Raw genomic sequence first — 23,315 nt, forward strand, 5'->3', positions numbered from 1 at the left:
AACCCACATGCTTGATTTTTTTAAATGCAAGTCTTAGATTAAGCTGTGTTCATACGAAGTTAACTAGGTTGAACTTCCATTTGTATGAAAACACTTCACCAGGAAAACTGAATTTAGATAATTAGTGCAACCTTAAATCAACCTCAATTTCCATGTCTGATGTTTTTCTGATTAACTCTTAACTTTTCTTTCCACTGGGTAGCAACAAATGCTGAGCATTTACCTCTCTTTAAACTATATTTTGATATTGTATTTTCAATAATGAAAAACAATATGACTAAAAAAAATACAGATGAGGAAGAAACAAACAACTGTACATGTAGGATGGGTCCTACCAAGTAACTTAAGACAACCACCATCTCAATTTTTCCTTTGTTTGTTAAGTTTTTGTTGTTTATTTGACACTTGGGCTAGAAATTAAGGCTGGAGCATTAAGACTTTTTTTTTGTTTCCAAATTTATTTGCCACTTGAGATGTACTAAACACTTAACTGCTCCTTAGTCCAATCCAGGGAGTAAAAAAAAAACAAGGAAACTTTTGCCCATAAAGTTTTCATTATTTCCACTGGAAATGAGTAAGAAGTTACATTATTATCTAGCCCTATTCGACAGATAAACTATGGGAGATAGGAACTTGTGATTTATTAATATCATTTTTAATTCAATGTGAGAGCCTCATACTCATCCTCTACACTGCTGTGTCTGCCAACTTTGCCAGCATAAGAAATTTCTAGCCTTTTCTCTTCTGTGGTAGATTGCAAAACTGGCCACAAATCCTCCCTATCCCAGTATGCCTATTCATAAGCAATGTGACTGCAGCTCTACTTATCAAAAGGTGTTGTTTTCTCCACCCCTTGAATGTGGGCCAGCCTTGCCACTTGCTTTGCCCAATGGGACATGAGCAAATGTGATATTAGCACTAGTTTACAAAGTGCTTGAGCATGAAAGTTTGCTCTCTCTTGCTGTTCCTGGAACCCCAGACCACCATGTAAGCATGCAAACAAGCCTAAGCTCACCTGTCAGATGGTGAAAGGCACATGCCCAGTCACTGTCATTGTACCAACCCCCAAAGACAGTCATCTAGCTGACTGGCAGCTCAATACAGGTGCCTGAGTGAGCACAAATGAGACCATCAGGACCATCCAGCTGAGCCCAGCCCGGACTGCAGGCTCCAGAACTGGGGACTAGTAAAATAGCTGTGGCTTTATTTTAGCCCCCAAATTGGTGGGGGGGGGGCGGTGTTTCATTAAAAAAGCTAACTTGTATACCTTCTTTCTTTCTTTCCTTCCTCTTCATTCTTACTTTTCCTCTCCATCTACCCTTTGTTCCCCCCATGCCTCCTGCTTTCTTCCTTCTACAAGAACTAAAAGTACCCATTGGGCATCAGACACTGGCCCAGGCTAGTTCTAATTCAAAGCCTGCCTCATTTTCTTCTACCCCACACCGTCTGAAGCCTGCAGAAGCATAGTCAATGAGCCCCACTCAAAAATGATTCAGCACGATGTTTCTGGGGATCAGCAGGCCACGTTGTGGACTCTTGGCAATTTGCACCTCATCTCTAGGCATTTGCTAGTGATCGTCTCCCCGGGAGAGTCATTTGACACTGTGACCTGTTGAAAGGACTACTGAGGTGTATTCTAGTCAAACCCTCTACCCATTGCTCCTTGCCACCACAGGGGAAGCATAATAAGAAAATGGACCTTTCCAGCCAAATGCTCAAAGGTTAAGGGGTATACTCTTTCTCTTATCTGGCTGTGCTGACTGCCTAGGCTACTTGAACATAAAATATATATATATATATATATTTTACATTTATTTTTTCAAATACATTTGTCTCTGCCTACCCCCCACCACTTTCCCTTGCCCCCTCCCTCCTACCCTCCCTCAGCTCTTCCCCTTTGGTTTTGTCCATGAGTCCTTGCTATATGAACATAAAATATATTTATAACTACAGGAAACAACCCACTGTGAGTGGTAAAATGCTTAGATTTCCATTTGTTTACTACATGAATAAAAGAAAATCAATAGGATCATCTTGCTAATGACATCACATTACTCAGTATGACTCAGAAGCCAGAAAGAGGTTCATTTCTGAAAATGCTTTTCTTCCTCTTCCATTTTTAGAGTGTACTTTATCTCCATTCTAACTTATTTTTCCAGACTTTTAAAAAGCTCACTTTTACCTTGTGTCCTGGAACCTGCCATCTGTAGTTGTAACATTAATGTTTAGAAATGTCAATTTGGGTGTCAGGGTTGAAAAAAAATGTTCATTTTGTAAATGATTTTTAAATGGGAAGCTTTTTCTCCCTTAGAATTCCCTGGAGAAGTTCTCTTCTTCTCTAGGTGCATGTGTGAATGTATTTTGAAACTGAATTCCAAAATGTCAGGTGGACAGAGATTTTTAATGGCTTCCATCAACAAATGTAGATGAGAAATCAGAAGTATACCATCTGGAACACATTTCTAAGATTTTTCTTTCTCCATGCAGTCTTCTGGAAGAGAAGGGGAAGATGTTTTCTTCTTTCTTCAAACGTCTTCCAATATCTTCCTTTCTATGTTCTAAAACTATCTCTAGAACCTCCCTGTTTAAAGAGAATTACTTTTCCTCCTTCTTGCTTGTTCTTGAGAACCTTCCAATTGTACAGTGATTCATGGTAGACAACATGCTTTTGCATATATTATCCCAATTAACACACAAATGTTTACAGAGTAGCTGCCAGGCAAATTCCTAACCCCATGCTAGATACTGGGAATACACTGGAAAGTGAAATAAATCCTGTCTTCAGGGAACTTGTTGTCTACTAGGGAGACAAAGATATGATCTGAAAATTCATAGCAAGAAATGCAAAAGTGCAACTGTGTTAAGTGCCACCCAGAAAAGCATGTGGACCTCTGGGTGAAGGCAATGCGATTTGACCTAGGGGGTCACAGCAAAGAGGCAGAGAAAGACTGCACCAAATAGAGGAAGCAGTATGTGCAAAGGCACTGTGGCAGGAGGGAGTCCAGCCCATGTAAGGAACTTAGAAAAGGCCAGAGTGGGCAGGACACAGAGGGGTAGGAAAAGCATTCTGAGAGATGAGGCTGGAAGAGTAAGCAAGGCTCAGCTCACAATGGGGCTTGGTGGCCAAGGTGAGGATTTGTGTCTTGTTCTGAGAGCAATGAAAAGTCGCCAAGAGGATCTTAAAGGAGAGTGATATGTTCACATTTTGACAAGATTGTTCTGGCAGTTAAGTGGAAAATAGACTGGAAGAGGACAGAGTAGAAGTGGGGTTCCAGCTTGGGGTTTTTGCTCTCTGTTGTAAAGGCCTTAGCAATTCATTAAAATAAAAATCCAAAGAGGTGTAATGAAGGGAAGGGAGACTATAAATTTGTTTATTTCATGTTATACACATGAAGATCTACTGAAATATAACGGGAATACAGTTCAGAAAAAGAGGAAGATTCAAAATAGTTATACAAATCAGCTTTCCCTTTACAAGAGTCAGCAAACTTTTTCTATAAAGGGTCAGATAATAAATATTTCCAGCTTTGAGGGTGTAGGATCTCTGCTGCAAGTACTCATGTATGCCACTAGCAAGAAAACAGCCATAGACAAAAATGTAAATGGATGGGCATGGCTGTGTGCCAATGCAACTTTATTTGCACAAACAAAAGCTGGTATGGGGGGATTTGGCCTGTGGCCAATAGTTTGCTCTGCTCTGTATTAGTGAGGAAGTGGTGATGTATTTGAGGTGAGAATCGATAGCTTGGATGATGATGGTGGTGATGTGATACAGACATATCTGAAAAGTATTTGGAAGGGAGAATTGGGACTTGTGTCAAGATTGGATATTAAGAGTGAGAGTGACAGGCAGTACCTAGATTTCAGCTGAGGCAAGTGAAGCTCAGAGCTGGTAAGTGGCTGAGTGTGGCCTAGTTCATCTCACTTCTCCACACCTGGTCTAGCATACCTTCCTACCACAGCCACAGCTTCTCTGGTAGTCCAATCCACAGCTCCCCATCCCAGCCCTTGCAATGTCCCAGCATTTCACTTTTGCTAGGTTGCAAGTATATGGGATGCTTCCTCAAAATGCTTTTGGCCATCATAATCACAGTTTCCATGGTGTTAACATCAATTCCTAGCTTTCCCCCCTCACACCGGTCCCTAAGAACAACTTGAAAATGAGTCAGGTATCAAAAACAACAATAAAAAACAGTATAGTAGGCAGTGAAGGCCTAATTTCAGAGGGGCACAGAATGAAGAAACCAGGAAGGGGGGGTGTAAAATTAGAGGCCAGCTTTAAAAAGATGAGCTCTGAGCCAGGTGCCTGGAGAGGATGAGGAGGGTCAAAGATGGGAGGAGGAAGGGCAAGTCCAAATGTGAGGACAAACACTTCCTAGGCTTCCAGGGAAGGTGCATAGACTGGTATAGGAAGAGCAGGAAACCAGTCCTGGAGCTTCAAGTGGTGGCTGCACAGGCACTTCTTTCCTCTCTTGCCTTCTAGCCTTGCCCCCTACTCCCCAGCATCTTAAAATTCTGTCCTTGCATCTGTCCTTGTGGGATACACAAACCTATCCTGAACCATGCTCTAGCCTAGGAGGTCTCTGGAGAGGTGGAGGAACCTCACATGGGCCTTGTGTCTTAGAATTTTAGCAATATTTTCATTTAGAGACCTTGCCTGTTCCACGGAGGCCAAGAGATAATTAACAACCAAGACCAGAGATGACAACATGGCACTCTGTATTCCCCTCCTCCCACAATGAAAAGCAGATTCAAGAAGAATATAAATTAGAAGAGATTAAAATCAAGGAGGAGAACAAGAAAACAGATTACCTGGTAATATGCTCTTCATATTTGTATCATTAAACCACAAACATGGCTGTTCAGTGCCCAGATAGAAAACAGTATCATGTTCCATTCTGAACTCTTACCCATGAAGAGGAGAAACTATAATAATCCTTTAAAGAAGCAAATTCTTGCAACTAGCTCTTAAATGAATGTGCTCAGAGGTTAGCCATACTCAGTATCTCTACTCTTCCCAGCTTCTCTTGAACTGATTTCAGTCAGGCTATCTCCAATGACTTTCACCTCATCAAACCCAGTAGTCACCTCTCAGTAGCAGCCTTGGATGGTTGATCTCATTGTCTGCAGGAAGTTGTGGCTTAATTAAATTAATTTCATCTTTTCTAAATGGAGGCCAGTCCATTTTGCACAGGAAAAGGATAAAGGGATATGTTCTGGGAAGGCAAAAAACATCTCTGGTCAACTCCTGCATGTAGATGAATGGTGTTATAAAATGTGTTCATGGTCATAAGAACATCGCTATGGGGATACAAATACAGGAGTGATTGATTCTATCCTTTGTGTGTTTAGGAGGTAGAGGCCATAGAAACATGTTCTGTATCAGAGGGACTGAAGGAGATAATGGTGACCTAGAAAGCCTGTGAAAGCTAGTGTAAAGTAGGACTCCTCTCCTATTCTGAAAGTTCTTAATTTTTGACAGATATCTAAATGGCCACCTCTCAAGGCTTACATTTTGGTAAGGCATTGCAACCCATTAAAGAATGCAAATTTCAGTCACTGTTGTCATTAACAGATGAGTTTGACTTAATTGATCAGGTCAGCTTTGATGGTGAGGAGGGAGACTACAGGCATGGATGACTGAGGAAGGCCCAATGGAGTCAGGCCTGAACAACGCAGGAGCATTGACATGGGTTCCTGCAGTGAGTTAGAGAGGGCAAAGGGGGAGGGATGGAGAAGAGACTCCCAAGGAGGGGCTTTTTCTACAATACGGGTTTGTTCAGCTGGTCCTTAGAAACCAAAGGGCAATGTCATTCCAAGCTGCTCTCCTACATCCAGGAAAATCTCCTGGTTGCTGACTGGCCTCCTCGTTTTATTTTTTTTCCCCTCCCTCATAAGTATGTTCTCTTAAAGCATTAATGCTACCTTTTCCTTTTGCTTACATTGCCTTCAAATGACTACTTGGCTCCACCGGAAGTGGAGTTATTTTTGCAGACTGGATGGTGTGAGGTAGGGTGGGGAAAGCCTCCGATGGTGGAAACTCCTCTCTCACTGGGGAACTTGGCTGCGGCACCAAGGCCTGGCCTCACCAGAAAAGGACCATCCATTTTCTTTTTTTAGAACGATCCTCTTTGACCCACCCAGTGCTGAGATTTGTCAGTGTGTTTTTCCAGGATACCTGGCAAACAACAACTTGACAGATTCAATGGTTTTCATTGACAGCCCCAAAGGAGCCCTCTGAAGACTGCAAAACTGGTCACACAAACAACCCACAAAAATCGTACCTCCCACAAATGTCTGGACTCTGCCTTTCCCCAATGACTCCCTCCAGCATTGATGCAGCATGGGTGGCTTTGCAGTATTTTTTAAATGATTTTTCCAAAATGGAGGTGTTCCAACTAGTGTGGGAAAATAGTAACATTATTTCTCTCATCTTAAGTATAAGAGTCACATAACTTAATCTCAGGGATTATGAAAATTTTTATAGGAAAAAAAGTACGGGGTGAATATAAAACAGAACCCTTCAATTGGTCTCCTGGCTTCTCACTGGAAAGGGTCGGGTTGAAGAGAAATGGACCAAAATGGGGAAGTTGGGTTACAGCTAGTGGGATTCCTCAGAAAGAAATATTCCATAACTTCCTAACTCGTGAATTGTCAATAACTGTTAACCATAGGAAAGAAAGGTTGCTGCGCCCATTCATGAAGCAAAAAGAATGTTTCAAGGGGCATAAACCTCTGCCTTTGAATTCTGGCTTTGCCATTCGCTGCTCGTAAAACCTCGGGCAAGTAACCCAGTCTCTCTGTGTGCCTCAGTTTCTTCATCTGTAAAATGGAGATAATATCAATAGTGCCCATCTCCCAGTTACTGAGACACATAAATATACCAATATATATAATATGCCTAAAACAATTCCTGGCACATAGTGAATGCTCAACAAATAGTAATCACCAGTATTATAGTTAGAAATATAAATTGAAAAATAGCATTTAATGTAAAAATGATCCTGCCTGAATAAAGATGTAGTGTGCTCATGCAAGTAAAAACAAATATACAATATCTTCAAATTTCTGCTCTTAAAATTCACATTACAGAAGTATTATAAAGTGCCTTTATTCTACTGTAATAATGCCAAATCATGGACAAAATTGGCAAAGCATTTTTACACATAAGATATTGCAGAGAAAAGGGAAGTGTAGCAAGGCAGCGAGATATTTTTCTGAGTTAGGATAAGAATGACCAATATTTAATTTTAGCCTATCACAAGGTACAGGCTGAAGTAGTCACACATATTTAATGACTCTCTACCTCAAGATTCATTACCCATAAAATGGGGATAATCATATATTTCTGTCCTAAAATTCTTATGAAGTAGTAAATATAGGAAAAGTGCTCAGCACAAAGTTTGGCTCCTGGTACATGCTCAAAAAAGTACTAGCTATTAATGTTATCACTGTTGTTAACTGCTTAAGTGTGTCAGGTGCTGTGCTATTTGCTTCACATGCCTGGGTTGTGAATGAAATTGAATGTGCTTCTCTAGAGGAAACTGTGTATATAGGTGGTGGGCCTACTGTCCTTTCTGTGCCCTTCCCTCCCTGGCCACACCCCCTTGCCCAGCCCCTCTTCTGCCTCCCTTCCCTATGCTCTTCTCCTCATTCCCACTCTATCGCAAATGCCCCCCAAAATGTAGCTAATATCTACTCTTGATCCCAAATGTGAAGGTCCTAATGAACTTCCTGTCTCAAAAGGCATTGGCACTTTAAACCAACTGGATGGTCGAATTAATGGCTTGGTCATTGTTAAAGGAATATGAGACCTGGGGGAGAGAGTCAGGATGATGTCTGAGCACCCCATTTTAGGGTTTCATTCTCTCTCAGCCAAGGACCTTGCATACTGGCCATCCCCACTCTGGCTGAGGTGGAGGGCAGCTCCACTGCATGGAAGGTAAGTGTGCTTGCTGTGCTCAGGCACCTTCCCATTCAACAAATATTTGATAAGTAAACACCACGTGCCAGGCACTACATGAGGGGCTAGGAACACATTGGTGAGCAAGACAGATAGAACTGTGCCCTTCTGGAACCTACATGCCAGAGGGGAACCTACATGCCAGTGGGGCACTCAAACAAATAAAAATGTAAATGGACAAATATATGAAACAATTATAAGTTTTAAGGCGGCCTGGGGAGCAAACATGTAAGGAGCTGAATCACATTCTTCAGTGAGACAATGACACAAAAAGAATGTGCAATTTCCTCTATATTATAAAGAAAGTCAGCAAATAGGAAGTCTGTCACTACACAATCATTTCTATTAAGACATTAATGTTGGCAGGAGTCAGGCTTTGTGAACATGCCAGTAAACCTTAACTCCAAGTGGGGTAACATTCCTTTTCACTCATCTGCTCACCCATGATTTTTCTTTACTTCTGGAGATGGGACTAGGCTGGACCAGTGCTTTAATATTTTCTGTCAGATCAGTTTCAGATGAAAATATGGAGAAAATAATTTTACCTAAAAGGAATCAAAATTATAATACTTAGGGAACAGAGTAAACCTACTTTTGCTTTTAATCTTTTGAGCTAAATGTATATAATTAAACTAGAAAGTACATTCCCTCTGGAGCTGGATGTGTAAAATTTTTTTCTTAATATACCTCAAAATACTAACTCTGGGGGCATGGGTGGGACTATGGGTGAATTATATTTATTTCATTGATGTTTTCTGTAATTTCTATAATTTTAACAATAAAAATACATTATTTTTAAAATGATAAAAATAAATCTTATGGGCAGAATGAATTTTGTGGTTTTTATCTATCCAAGTAACAGCAAAACTAAAAACATTATTAGAAAAAAATGAAAATAAAAATATTATTAGCTGCTCAATAGAATCTGTGTTATTAGTAACAAGTATTGAGTACAAAACTAAAGCAATAAAATTAATATAAAATGTGTGTGGGAGGAGGTGGCAATTTTTTTGAGAGGTGACCTGTGAAAGCATCATGAGAAGAGGACATCTGAGCCAAGATCTGCTGAAGGAGATCAGGGAGTGAGCCAGCAGGCTCTCTGGGGAATAAACACTGTGGGCAGAAGACACTGCGCCCTGGAAGAAGGATCCTTGATGGCCTGTTTACCCAGACATGCAAAATCACTTCAGACAGGAGTCAGTCTGGACTTAATGAAACCAAGCAACAAGTCAGAAGAAAATTAACTGATAGATTGGCATGGCTTTAAGATAAGAAATGACAGCCAATGTCTAATAAATGCAGGCTATGGTTGGTCAGGTTTCTAAGTGTTTTATTTCAGCTAACTCTAGCAACAACCCTAGCTAGGTAGGTATTTAATTTAATGTCCAGACTGGCATACATGAAAGTTAAATGAGACACTATTAATGCAGAGAAAACAGGCATAAATCAGGGCTGCCTCAGGCTAGCTGGGATATATCACCACCCCACCCAGAAGGCATACTATTATAATTGCTTTATAGAAAAGGAAACCAGAGGAATAGCACAGAGAGGTTAAATAACTTGCCTGAGGTCACAGAGGTAGATAGTGGAGCAAAGATTTGAACTTAGCCAAACTTCAGAGACCACACTCTTGATGCCTACGCAGTATTACCTGTCTGTGTTTCAGGTATTAGAAAGTTCCATGTGCTAAAAACCTGGGTTATATTTATCATCAAGAATAGGAAATTAGGCTGGAAAAAACACCAGCTTCTAGAATTAAACACCAGGTCAGCAGCCCTGGACAACCTCTCCAAGCCTCGGTTCAGTCACCTGTAAAACAAAGCAACTGAGACCTACCTTACAGCACTGCAGCAACACTCAGATGAGGCAGTGTTTGTGAAAATGCTTTGGAAGCTGAAAAGCACAACATGAATAATAATTCATAAAAGGAATGTCATATGTAAAAATCTGCACTTTCTCTGCACAGAGCTGCAAAGTAGTATTTTCTGTAAAAGGCCAAATAGTAAATGTTTTAGGCTTTGCAGACCATATGGTCTCTGTCACAGCTACTCAACTCTTCTGTTGTAGCATGACAGCAGTCACAGAAAATATCTGTGACTGAATGAGTGTGGCTGTGTGCTACTAAAACTTTATTTACAGAAACAGGTGGAGTGCCCACAAGACCATAGTTAACCAACCACTGACCTGTAGAAATGCTATTTAAAATTGCAACCCCTTGATGCTCCCTGTGTATATTTTCTGATTCATTTTCCTCCACAAATAGCACTAATCACCATCTAACATAGTGCATATTTTAATTTTTATTACTTGCTTCCCCCACTAGAAAATAAGCTTTGTCTGTTTGTTTCACTGTTGATTCCTCAGTGCCTAGAAGAGTGCCTGGCACATAGTAGGAACTTTATAAATATTTGTCAAAAGAATGTATGGATAAGTGAATGGAAAAATTTTGAAGTTGAACATACTATTGGAAAAGAAGGGCAGATCCATGGCAAGTAAAAAAAAAAAAAAAAGGAGGGGAGGGGACAAAAAGAGAATGATACCTGAAAACCTAGGGGAAGAAAAACTAGTGCAAATGAATTCAAACTGAGCTTTGTGATTCCTTACAGGCAAAGGGAAAAGGATTACTTCCAAAACCAATTTTGTGGGTTGTGAACTAAAGCCTTACAAAACAATTTCCAAAATAGCTGGTTAAAATCTAAAGGAATATTGGCTTGATATAGGTTTAGTTAAGAAAATAGCTTGAGGTTTGTTCCAGATCAACTAATTATGAGTGAGTGAGTGAGTGAGTGTGTGTTTGTGTGTGTGTGTGTGTGTGTGTGTGTGTGTGTTTAATCCCTCCTCACCCCAACCCTGGCAAATGTGGGTTCAGTTCACTAGGAATGATCTGGGAAGTGGTTTGAAATTGATTCAGCAGGCTTTGCAGGGAAACATATATGTTTGTGTCTAATTTAGTTTGGGGCTTGGTAAATCATAGTGTCAATCATTCTCATTTTTCTGCATGGTTCAATTCAAGCTCATGGTTAAAATTTACAGCAAAATATTGCTTAACTTGGTGATTTTCAACCTTTTTCATATAATGGCAGGAATAGATAAGCTAATTACTAAAATTCTGCAACACACAAAAACATGTTTTTTGCTGATTTGACAAAAAAATAGGTATAATTTTGATTCATTCATACTGGACAGCTATAGTTGTGTTGGCTATTGTCATTTTTTTATTTGGCAATCTAAGGGAAAAGAGGTCAGTGCCCCTTACTGAGTAGTCAGATATTGCATGTTTTATAAGTTCTTGCAGCACACCAGTTAAAAATGGCTGGTTTAATTGAATAGGAAGTTTTCTAAAGAGACAAAGGTTCTTGCCCTGGCCAGTGTGGCTCAGCAGGCTGGGCATCATCCCGTAAAAAAAGACTGTAGGTTTGATTCCTGGTTAGGGCACATGCCTAGGATGTAGGTTAGGCCTCCAGTCAGGCATGAATAAGAGGCAACCGAGATGTTTCTCTTTCACATTGATGTTTTTCTCCCTCTCTGTCTCTATCTCTTTCTCTCTCTCTGAGATCAGTAGCATGTCTTAGGTAAGGATTAAAAAGAGAAAGAGAGAGGTCCTTTACATAAGGTGCTTTATATAACTCTTTCAAAGCAAGATCTATATAACACATTCAACTGATATTACTTGGTGTTCACAGAAGAAAACACTACTTCTTCAAAAGCTAGTGTGCACATCTAATGCACACCTGACAACCTAAACAACATTCATCTTTTCAGACACAGTGCTTAGCAGAAGTTTGACAAGATTCTTTTGAAGAACTCAGATGCCGATCCTCTAACCTGGTACACTCAGCCCAGTGTTCGAGGGCCTACTGCATGCCAACAGAGAGTGAGGCTGAAGAACTTCGTTGTTAGGCTCGTGAGTAATAATTTCATTTCATCCTTAGCTTCTTGAAGAAACAAATTTCTACTTGCTGACTGATTTAATGTGTAACTGTGAAAAGAGCACTGGACTTAAGAGTCAAAAGACTTGGCTAAAGGACTGAAGGAATGAAGGAAAAGAAACAATGAAAATGAAGGAAAGAAAAAGGAATGAAGTTCTGAATCATCACATGGAAGATACTTGAAACATAATGCTAAGTGAAAGAAGCCAGGCACAGAAGGCTACATGTCACATGATTCCATTTATATAAAATGCCCAGAATAGACAAATCTATAGATATAGAAAGTAGATTAGTGGTTGCCAGGCACTGGATGAGGGGAAAAGTGGGAGATAGAGGCAGTGACTACCAAGGAGTGCAGGGCTTCTCTTTGGAGTGATGAAAATATTCTGAAATTAGATAGTGGTGATGGTTATACAACCCTGTGAATATACTAAAAACCACTGAGTTGTATACTTTAGGAAGGTGAATTTTATGATATGTGAATTATTTCTCAAGCAAAGAAAAGGGGATAAAAAGAAAAAGTTTAAAAAATAAAAGATCAGACTCTGCTATTGACAAACTAGTTTTGTGAGCTGTGGATAAGGCATTTAACCTACTTCCCATTTTGTTGGTGAGATGCAAAGGAGATATCTATGTATAAGTAATTTTGGGAAAAAAATGTGTAATGCTACAAATTCAAGGCAATTTCACTCAAAATATTAATGAGATTCTTCATGGAACTTTATGGTAATTCTAAGGTATGTATGTAAAAGCAAGTGGCCAAGACAATTTGACAAAGAACAAGAAGTGACAGCTTGACCTACCAGCACCGAGCCTCATTAGAAAGCTATAGCAATTGAGTGTAGCATTCACTCAGGGTTAGACAAATATTCCAGGAAGCCAAATTTGACTGAGCCTGGAAGCACATTCATGATATATGGGCACATATAGCAGAAGAGGTGCCAGAGTAGATGAAGTTTAGGTGGGCAAGAATCAGTTCTTCAACAGATGATGCTTAGGACAACTGGTTTTCTATATGGAAAAACAATCTACACACAGATTCCTCCCTCAATTCCAATTAGACTAAAATTATATCAAAAGCCAACATTTAAAACTTAGGAGAAAATATAGAAGAATGTCTTTATATCTTTATAATAGGAATACAAAAAGTACAAAACACAAAAGAAAAAAGAAGAAATTTGACTACATTTAAAGTAAGAACTTTATCAGAAGACACTGTAAAAAGTGAAAAAATAAGCTACAAACTGGGAGACATTATCTACAACATATATCACTAAAAATTAGTATCCAGAATATATAAAGAACATCTATAAATCAATAAAAATGCAGATAATCTCACAGAAAAAACTCAAACTAAAATTTCACAAAGATAAAATTTAAATAGTCAATGAACACTAATACTCAAAATGCAAATAAAAACTAAAAGAGATACAATATCATACCGATTATCTTAGCTATATTCAAAAGTCTGACTATGCTAAGTATTGGCAAGGATGCTGAGCAACAGGAAGTACTTATACTGTTGCTTAGAAAAGTAATCCAGTAACATCTAGTACAGTTGAAGAGGCATATACCCTGCCATCCAATACCTCCAATCCTAGATATAATCCCTATATTAGTATAAGGAAACATGTTCAAGACTGTTCATAGCAGCTTCATTTTTAATACCAAAATCTGAAACAACATAAATGACCACCAATAGAAATGTATAAATATATTATATATTTATGTAATTAAATACTACAGATCAAAGAAAAAGAATTGAGCTAGGACTAAATGTAGCAACAAGGATAAATCTCAGAAAAATAACTGATTAAAATGAAAGTCACGTGCTTGCTTCAGCAGCACATATACTAAAATTGGAACGATACAGAGAAGACTAGCATGGCCCCTGTGCAAGGATAACATGCAAATTCATGAAGCATTCCATATATTTTTGAACAATAAAATAGAAAAAGAAAATGAAAGTTGCAAAAGAACATGAGAGTAAAAAGAACAATCATATGAAGTTTAAATGCATGCAGGTAGCATTCTCTCTTGCTTAAAGACCTATTCATATGTAGAATAAGTATAAAAAAATGTCTGAAAATGTAAGTACCAATTTCAGGATAGCGCTTACCTCTGTGTACTTTTTTAATCTAATGTATGGCCAGGATTGAGGGCCTCTAGATGACACCATTGATGGAGCAGGTCCAAAGGATATGGAATTCCATGTACTTTCCTCAGCAGAACTGAACTATCACTGACCCACCCTCAGTGGGTCCCCCTAGGAGCAAAGGTCACATAGGGGTCAAAGCCATGTGCCTGACTGATAGTGTTCTGATTACCTGAAGTAATTATCCACAAGCAGCTGATCCCAGCAATAACTACCCACCAGAAGGGTCACTTTACCATTCTGATGCTAGCAAAGGAGGAGATGAAGTATTGAAGTGGACATATCTTGGTTGATAAAGGATTACCTTTTAAGCAACAAACAGTAACAAAGACTTTATCAAAATCACAGTTAATATGAAAATTATCCCATACATAATTTAATAGTTGATGATTTGAAAAGTACTTTAGGCTTCAACAGCACATAAGAATCTTTACTGCAAACATCTGTTGTCATTATACATAATTTGCTGGCTCATAAGAAGTCTATGCTGATAGAAGGCTGGATAAACCAATGAGAAGTTGTACTTCTACCTGCCCTTTGTAGAGTCAATTAGACTACTTCATTAAAAGACAACATCTTGTCTTTAAAATTGTTCGTAGATCTAAGAAAACAAGGTTAAGTACTCAATTATTTAATTTTAGGGATTATTTTTGCAAAAAATAAAAAAGATGATAAGCAAATGATTCTGAGGACTTGAACAGGTCTTGCCAAAGTTAAACAGACAGACATTGCTTGGAGAAAACTGACTTCCATTTTAGTATCCTTTCTTTCCCCTAGGTGGGGACCATTCCCAACCTATAGGTACTCAGTGACCTCATACTTTTTGAACCCTTACCTGCTCTCAGGAGACGACCTCACACAGAGGCACATCAACCAAAATCTGTGCCCATTTACATTTTAACAACTCCTTAAGCCAAATAAATGCATCTCTAATTGTGGATTTTTCGTATTCAGCTACATAAATTGGTGAAATGCTGGGGGGTTGAGGGAGGAAGCTGGGCAAAGTTATTGCTATGGACCAAACCCTGCCTGGTGTGGGTTCAAAATTCCTATGATGAAGCCCTAACCTCCCGTATGACTGTCTCTGAGACAGGGTTTTAGTAGGTAACTAAGGTTAAATGAGATAATAAGGGTGGGGCTCTAATCCAATAGGACTGTGGCCTTAGAAGAGAAAGACCTCTTTCTCAAATTCTCTCTTCTCCTCCTTCCCTCCTTGGCGTCCCTCCCTCCCTCTCCCCCTCTCTTTACTGTTTGAGGACACAGCAAGAAGGTGGCAGTATGCAAGCCAGGAAAAGAGCCCAAAGTCACAGGGAAGCAGTCACCTAGCCATCCATTCTTAAAGTTTTCACGGGTGTTTACATTAAAGCTAGCCTGGTTAATATAGCCTGTTCCTTTAAAATATGAAATCCAAAGGACCAAGGATCTCTAATTAAGAACCCTAAGAGGTCCAAACAAAGACATGGGTATTCAGCCCAGTGGGCTGCACACCCTGGCAGAGGTAGAGCACAATTGTGAGAAATTCCAGAATTCCAGAGTTCCAGAGTCCAGAGTTCCAGGTCAGGCCACCTTCCCAAACATCACTGCCTAGTGTGGGTTCCAAATATGCGAAGAACTACAGAAAGGAGAATTCTGCATACAAGGTCTTGAGAGAAGAAGGTTAGGTTATAGCATACCTCTGAACATACAGAAGGTCTAAGAACCCCCATCTGGGTGCAGACAGCTCTAAAATGCCCTGAGAGGCTTCAATTATGTGAAGGTTTGGATCCACTTTCAGTCTAGGGCAGAATGCAGGAGGAAAGGGACAAGTTGAAGACAGCTAGGAAGGGCATTGACCATCGATGCAAAGCTTGGAGAACAGGTGTGGGCATGTCCTGGAAACTTAGTGTCAGGAGCCTCCACACAATAAAGGTCCATGAAAGAACTCCTTGTCCCAATAGGATGGGCAGAGAGTCCACAACAGAGACCCCCAAGGTGGGAGGCCTGAGGAGAGGAGCATGGAAGTAGGATACAGGCAGGATGAAGTTCACAGGGGCCACAAGATGAGGTCAAGAGCTCTGAGGCAGAACTCATGAGATATGCTCCCCAACTTTTGCCCCCAGGCCAGAGTCAGAACAACCAGAATCAGCTCTGCTGGGGAGCCCAGAATATTGACTCTGTTGATGTGATCCCCAAATACCCAGGAACACGGCAGCATGCTGTCCATTTTTCGGCCTGATTTCCAGCCATCCAAATGGTTGGCATCATACCAACAAAATAACTCTACAATCTCCCCCACTTCACCCCTGCAACAAAGCCCATGGAGCTCCCTGTTGTTTTCTTGCAATGCTGTTTTATTAAAACAAAAGTACTTCCTGACTGTTGGCTTCAAACAGCTATAGCTTTGGTTCCTCCAGAAGGTAACTCTTAGGCAAGGATTCAAAAGCAAAGGTTTATTTAGGATGTGATCCCAGGAAACAGGAGAATGGGGAAGTGAGACAGGGCAGGAAGGCAGCTAATACGCACAGATGTGTTATCAAGCCAGTTACCAGTGGGGGCAACTGAAGCTCAGTCCTGGGAGTGTGGGAGTATAGAACACCCATCACTCTGTCTCAGAGTTATCCTGCTCACTCAAGGGCAGGGGAACTGGGTTGTTTACTAGTCCCAACTAGACCCAACTAGGTCTGTTGCCCAAGTGGGGTTGGGAGGGGAGAGGAGTGTTAATTCTCTGGCACTCCCAGTCTGCCACAGGGGTGGACAGAGGAGGCTCTCTGGCAGAGAAATACACAGCGAGTGGCTGGAAGGGGGCTGGTGTATACTTAAGTGGTCAGGGTCAGGGCTGTTGAAATGGATACCCAGTCTCTCTGGAATGAGTGAGGAAGTATGAAATATTGAAGCCAGGCAAGAAAAGGGTGTTTTCATGCCCGCCCTGCCCCGCTCTTTTCTTCAGGCTAGGGCTGGGAGGACAAGCCCAGAAAGGCTCTTGGGCAGAGATGTTTATCATCCATAAACGGGTAACTGACAAAGCTTTCAGGTAATCCCCAGCTGTGCTCTTAAGCCTCGCTATTCAAGGTGTGGCCCCCAAACAGCAGAAATCTCCTGCCTCACCCTAGAGCTACAGAATCCGCATCTTTATTTAACAAAATTCCCCGGATTATTGATTTGTATATTTGAAAGGCACTCCTGTAGATACTTTAGGGACTCTCAATACAGAGTACATTCAGTGAATGTGTCCTATCAAAACCAAATGGTAGGTATTTGCTCGATTTTAGGCTATATTTGCTGTAACAAATTTGTCAAATTAACTTCAGATTTGATGAATGGAGTAAGTTAATACTAGTGCCAACCTGCCTTCCTGGGTGTAATCACAGCAAAAATAAAGCATACTTGAATTTTTCAAAACCTCCTTCATTTACTTTGTTTTCCTCCTCCCCCCTTGCCAAAATTCTTAAGACATTTAAAAATGACACTTTTATACAGGTAGTTGGTAAAGGGATAAATGAGCATAGAAACAGACTCTTAGGGAAAAAAAGTAGAAAAACAACTGATGCTAAAAATTAATTAAAGTTATGAATAAAGGGCCTCAACGCTGTATATAGATACAGTTGTGTATGTCCAAAGTTGGCTACTAATCTTAATTGCATTCAGAGGAGAAAATAGTTGACAACTGTTAAAACAATTAGAAATATATTTAAAGCATTCTATTAGGGGGAGCAGCATATGACATCACAAAATATACCTATTTGGCATAAAGATTACCTTGAGATTTATTCTTTTTAAGAAATAAGACCCAGGAGGAGCTCTAAAAACTGAGAAGTTACCCTGTTGTAAGACACATTTACATTTACATTTATAAGGGAAATCTCCATTTGTAAAAGTGTGACTCTAAATCTCTAGAAGGTCTTATCAATGGATGAGCCACTGACCTAAGCCTAATAACAACCTTACCCTTATCACCTCCCATAACTGCTCCCCCACCAACATCTTCTTTTGTCTTTACCTGGCGATGCTATTTAAGGTGGTGGTTTAAGCCATTTTGGGGAGTTCCTCAGTTTTCCTGGGTCTCTCTCATGTATACATGAGGTATTCATATTATTACACTTGTTTGTTTTTCTCCCCTTAATCCATCTTTTATTATGAAGGGGTCTCAGCCAAGAACCTAGGAGAGTAGAGGGGAAATTATTTTTCCTCCTCCACAATGTCAAAGTCACAAAAGACAAATAAAGGCTGTGGAAATGTTGCAGACTAAAAGAGGCTAAGAAACCAGACAAATAAATGCCATAACAACTCCAGACCAGACCCTGTACTAAAAGTAAAAATATTGTGAAGGATGCTATCAGGTCTATTGTCAAAATTGGAATATAAATACCAGATTAGGTAACAGTTACTGTAGTTTATGACACTACTGTGGTTATGTAAGAGAATATTCTTATTCTTAGGAAATCCATACTGATGTGCTTAGAAGTAAAAGCCATGATGCATGTAACCTTATCTTCAAAATGTTCAGAAAAAAATATGTGTGTCTATGAGTGCAAATGATAAAGCAAATGGGGTAAAATGTTAGCAACAGATAAATCTGGATAAAGGGTATATGGGTATTCTCTATACCATTTTTATTTTTGCAAGTTATTTTTAAAGTTTAAAATTTCCAAATAAAAAGTTTTAAAAAATTGTTTTAAAAGAATAAGTCTAGAGCCTGGAAAAGAAGCCAGTCTTTGACACATTGGGGATGGGTCATTCACAGTTTCACAGTAACAGTGGGGCGTATCATGAGTATTGGTACAAATATGGGTATGTTAGGAGTTTGGGTGGCAAAACTATGAGGAGGTTGCTGTCTGATGAGCAGATGACGTAGGAGTGGTGGAGGAAATAAAGGAAGGTGTAAAACAGCTGTTTTGGAGGATAGAAATACAAACTCACTGTGCAAACGTGGTAGGTAATGCTGAAGGCCCACTTGAAATTTATTAAGGTCAGGAACTGCACCTAGATATCAGTATTTATTCTGAAAACTCCCCAAGTGATTTGAATGGGCTTTCAGAACTGCTGTGCTAAGGCAGGATTTCTGCAATACGGACCTTTGAGCCAGATAATTATTTGTTGGGGAATAAGGGAACAAGGCAGGGGGTACTCTGCATTACAAGATGTATAGCAACATCCTTGGCCTCTACCCACTAGATGCCAGTAGCACCCCTGCCCCTGCCGGTCATGATAACCAAAAATGTCTCCAAACATTGCCAAATGTCCCCCAGGGTGGAGTAGGGGGCAAAATCAGTCCTGGGTGAGAACTGCTATGCTAAGGGAACGAAGGCTAGAAACATTACATGTTTATAAAGGTCAAGAATTGTGTATATTCTTTGTTGCTATAAGCACTGTGGTTAAGAACACAGACTATGAAATCAGATGGCTTGTGTTCAAACCCCAGATCCACTACTTACCTTTTGTATGACCTTAGACAAGCTACTTAACCTCTCTGTGCCTCAGTTTCCTTTTCTGTAAAATGATAATAGTAGTGTCTCAAGAGGTTGAAAGGATTAAATGAGTTAATATATAAAGCAATAAGAGCAGTGCCTGCTTAATAAATATTAGCTATTAGCTATCTTTGTTATCACAGAGTCAAAAACATAATAGATACCAGATGTCTGTTGATTAATGACCTGTGTACATTAAAATATACTCCATGCTAAATCTAAAGAAGTTTCCACATTAAAATTTAACAGAAAGAGTACACTGAATTTCTATTAAGATTAGTGTGTGATTTTTTCTAGATTCTATGTGCACTCATCATCCATTTGACAAATACTTATTGATCACCTACTATGTCCCACTGTTGTAGATATTGAGAATACAACAAACATTGACTAAGATACATAAAGTCCTTGCCGTCTTGGAACTTATAGTCTAGGGGGGGTGGGGAGACATGGATTCAGTAAACAAATAAATAATATATAAACACAGATAATAGTGGTACAAAGAATACAAAAGTAGGATGAGGGAATGGACATTTATAGTGGTAAGTGACTAATGCCATTTTAGAATGAGGGTTAGAGAAGGCCCAAATTAAATAAGGGAACAAGTTATATGAACACCTGGTGAAATGGTGCAAAGGCTGGGAAGCAGGCAAATGCTTGGCTTGGGTGAGGAAGAGTGAAGAGACTGGTATATTTGAGGAAGTGTGAGAAGACTACAGGTAAAGGCCATATAGGGCCTCAGAGGCTACAGTAGGGATCTGGGATTTATTCTAAGTACAGTAGAGATTATTAATGGGCTTTGAGCTGTGAGTTTACAAGACTGCATTTACTGGTTACTCTTGGGGTCAAGGGTGGATGCTGGGAGACTGGTTTAGAGGCTACACAGCAATTCAAGAGAGAAATGTAGTTAGCATGATTATCTGAGGGTGTTATAATTGAACCCCTTTGCATCGTAGCAAGATCTGATGTAAAATGAATTTGTCCTGGACATAGTTCAGCAGTTTGGGGCTTAAAAACTAAATTGTTTTTATAAAACAATGTTTTATGAAAGAGTGGTCAAATCAATTTAGAGGGTTATGATTATCATTTTAAAACGAAATAGAATAGATGGGAGAGAATTGCAAATATCAGCATACACTGCACAAAGGAAAAGTGCATACTTTGTGAGATTCATAACACTTTGTGAAATGCTGTTTCAATTATATATACACCTATATTCATACTGGATTGAAATTTAAAGTATAGTTCTCACTATGAATAGTGGGACAGGAAAGTTCGAAAAACACTACAAAAAGCTATTTATTTATGAATAAATAGGTTATAAACTGTCCCTTTATTCTTTCTCGTCCTCATTATACCTGGCATTCCCCCCCTCAAATTTAAAATATTAAAAAGCTCGAAGGGTAGTTTCTTCACAGTCTAAATAAAATGAATTGACTTGTGCTACACTATCTTCTCCCCCAGGGAGATCAAAATATGACCATCTAAAGCTGGGAAAACCGACTCACCTCTAAACTGTTAGACTTTTCAATGAAAAAAAAGTTCCAAGCAGAACTAGAAATTTTAAAATGAAACTTCAGATATTTGAAGCTAAAAATGGAAAGAAACCCCCTGGAGGTAATAACGGAAACTACCAGAACTCTACAGCAAGCATAATTAATACCTAGTGTACACTGTTAGAAAATTCCCACCCAAATAACTGCCCTAGAGGGAAACCTAGCCACTGAGGTAGGTAAACAAAATGAGGAAAAATCATTGAGGGAGAGGGGGCCCAAGTTATTGCTATTTGCAGACAGTTTGATTGTCTGCCTTGAAAATCCAAGAAAATGGGCTGAAAAATTATGAGAGCTAACAAAAGGTCAGCAACCTGCGTTGAATATGAAAAACCTACCAATAAGTAAGCCTTTCTGTACAATAGTGTAGTAATTATAAAATGAAATGGGAAAAGGGATAAAATTTCTAAAAGCAATAAAACTTACATACACAAAGCAATCTAGGAATTCACATCACAAGAATGTGTAACACCTAAAATGTATTAGCATAAGGGTAGACATACAGTAGACATACAGATCAATGGAATAGAACAGAGTTCAAAAATAAACCCATACTTCTACTGTCTATTAATTTTTGACAAAAGGGCCAAGGGGATACAATGGGGGGAAAGTACAGTCTTTTCAACAAATAGTGTTGGAACAACTGGCTATCTATATAGAACAAAACTGAACTTTGAGCTATAAAAATTAACTCTAAATGAAGTCATAAACCCACATAAATTATAAAACTATTGGGTTGGCCAAAAAGTTCGTTTGTTTTTTTCCCCATAAGATGGCTCTAGTAGCACTTAGTTGGTCAAAACAATTTTGTTTAAACTGTATTGTGACAGCTGTCATATCAGCATGCATTTAAAAAGCTTATCAAAATTGGTGAATTTTTGTGTAGCCATTTTAATATTGAAGATGGAATAAAATACACAACATTTTTGGTATATTATGCTGTATTATTTTAAGAAAGGTAAAAATGCAACTGAAGTGCAAAAAAAGATTTGTGCAGTGTATGGAGAAGATGCTGTGACTGATTGAACTGTCAAGAGTGGTTTGCAAAGTTTCATACAGGAGATTTCTCACTGGATGATGCTTCATGGTCTGAGAGACAAGTTGAAGTTGATAGCAATCAAATCAAAACATTAACTGAGAACAATCAACGTTATACCACACAGGAGATAGCCGACATACCCAAAACATCCAAGTCAATAAAGTTATTTGTGAAAATGAAAAATAATGTCTTTTATTTTATGGAAAAAACTAAACGAACTTTTTGGCCAACCTGCTATAAAATGTCAAAAAGAAAGTATAGCAGAAAATCTCAGTACACATGATGTGAACAAAGATTTATCTAACAGGTTACTTAAAGTGCTATCAATAGAAGAAAAATAATCTGATAAATCAGACTTTGTAAGAAGTTAAAACTTCTGCTTTTCAAAAAAAATCACTAATTCTACCTTGTATAAGTCAAATAAAGTAGTGCAGCCACCTGGGAAAAGTTTGGCCGTTCTTATAAAGTTAAATTTACCACACAATATAGTAATCCTACTTCTGGTTATTTACCTAAGTAAAATTAAAATTATGTCCACACAAAAATCTGTATGTGAATGTTTATAATGACCCTATTCATAATCACCAAAAGTTGGTGAATGATAAACAAACTGAAATATTACTCAGCAACGAAAAGGAACATGTTATTGATTCTCCCAACAACAGGGATGAATCTCAGATGCATTGTGTAAGATTAAAGAAACTAGACTTGGAAAGCTATATCGTGTATAAATCCATTCACAGGACATTCTGAAAAAGGCAAATTTATAGGGATGGAAAACAATTTAGTGGTTGCCAGGGGATGAGAGTTATGGGAGGGACTGACTGACTACAAAGGGTCAATAAGGAATTATTTTTTAGTGATGGAATTCTTCTCTATCTTCTAAAAAGAGTGAATGTTATATAAATAAATTGTACCCTCAATTTTAAAAACATGGAATTGATTCATGAATTTATTAGGTAGCTTTATAAAATGGAACAGTGTTCATAGAATCTTATTTGATTGAGGGAATTTATTTTGTGATAATTTCTCCCAAATGTTTAGCCCATTTCTCAACTCCCAGTATCCCCCAGCTCATACCATGCCCCTGAAATAAGTTCCATGTGAACTAAAAACCCATGTATTTTTTTAAAAAACATAAGCTTTTTAAAAAGATCTAAAAGAAAAATGTTTTTCTCTGTCTTGAAGGAGAAAAGGCCTTTCTCAGTTAGGCATAAAAACTAGCTCCCAAG

The 23,315-nt window shown here is 39.0% G+C and overlaps 1 non-coding gene across 1 annotated transcript; it reads left to right on the forward strand.

The window, feature by feature from the left end:
• Positions 1–13,721: 13,721 nt before the first annotated feature.
• Positions 13,722–13,828, forward strand: LOC129077002 (U6 spliceosomal RNA). Its single transcript, XR_008529768.1, has one exon. It is a non-coding gene; the product is annotated as a U6 spliceosomal RNA (small nuclear RNA).
• Positions 13,829–23,315: the final 9,487 nt, after the last annotated feature.

The sequence above is a fragment of the Pteronotus mesoamericanus genome, unplaced genomic scaffold, assembly GCF_021234165.1.
Source record: "Pteronotus mesoamericanus isolate MK-2021 breed Mesoamerican mustached bat unplaced genomic scaffold, CSHL_Meso_final contig_65, whole genome shotgun sequence".
NCBI lineage: Eukaryota > Metazoa > Chordata > Mammalia > Chiroptera > Mormoopidae > Pteronotus > Pteronotus mesoamericanus.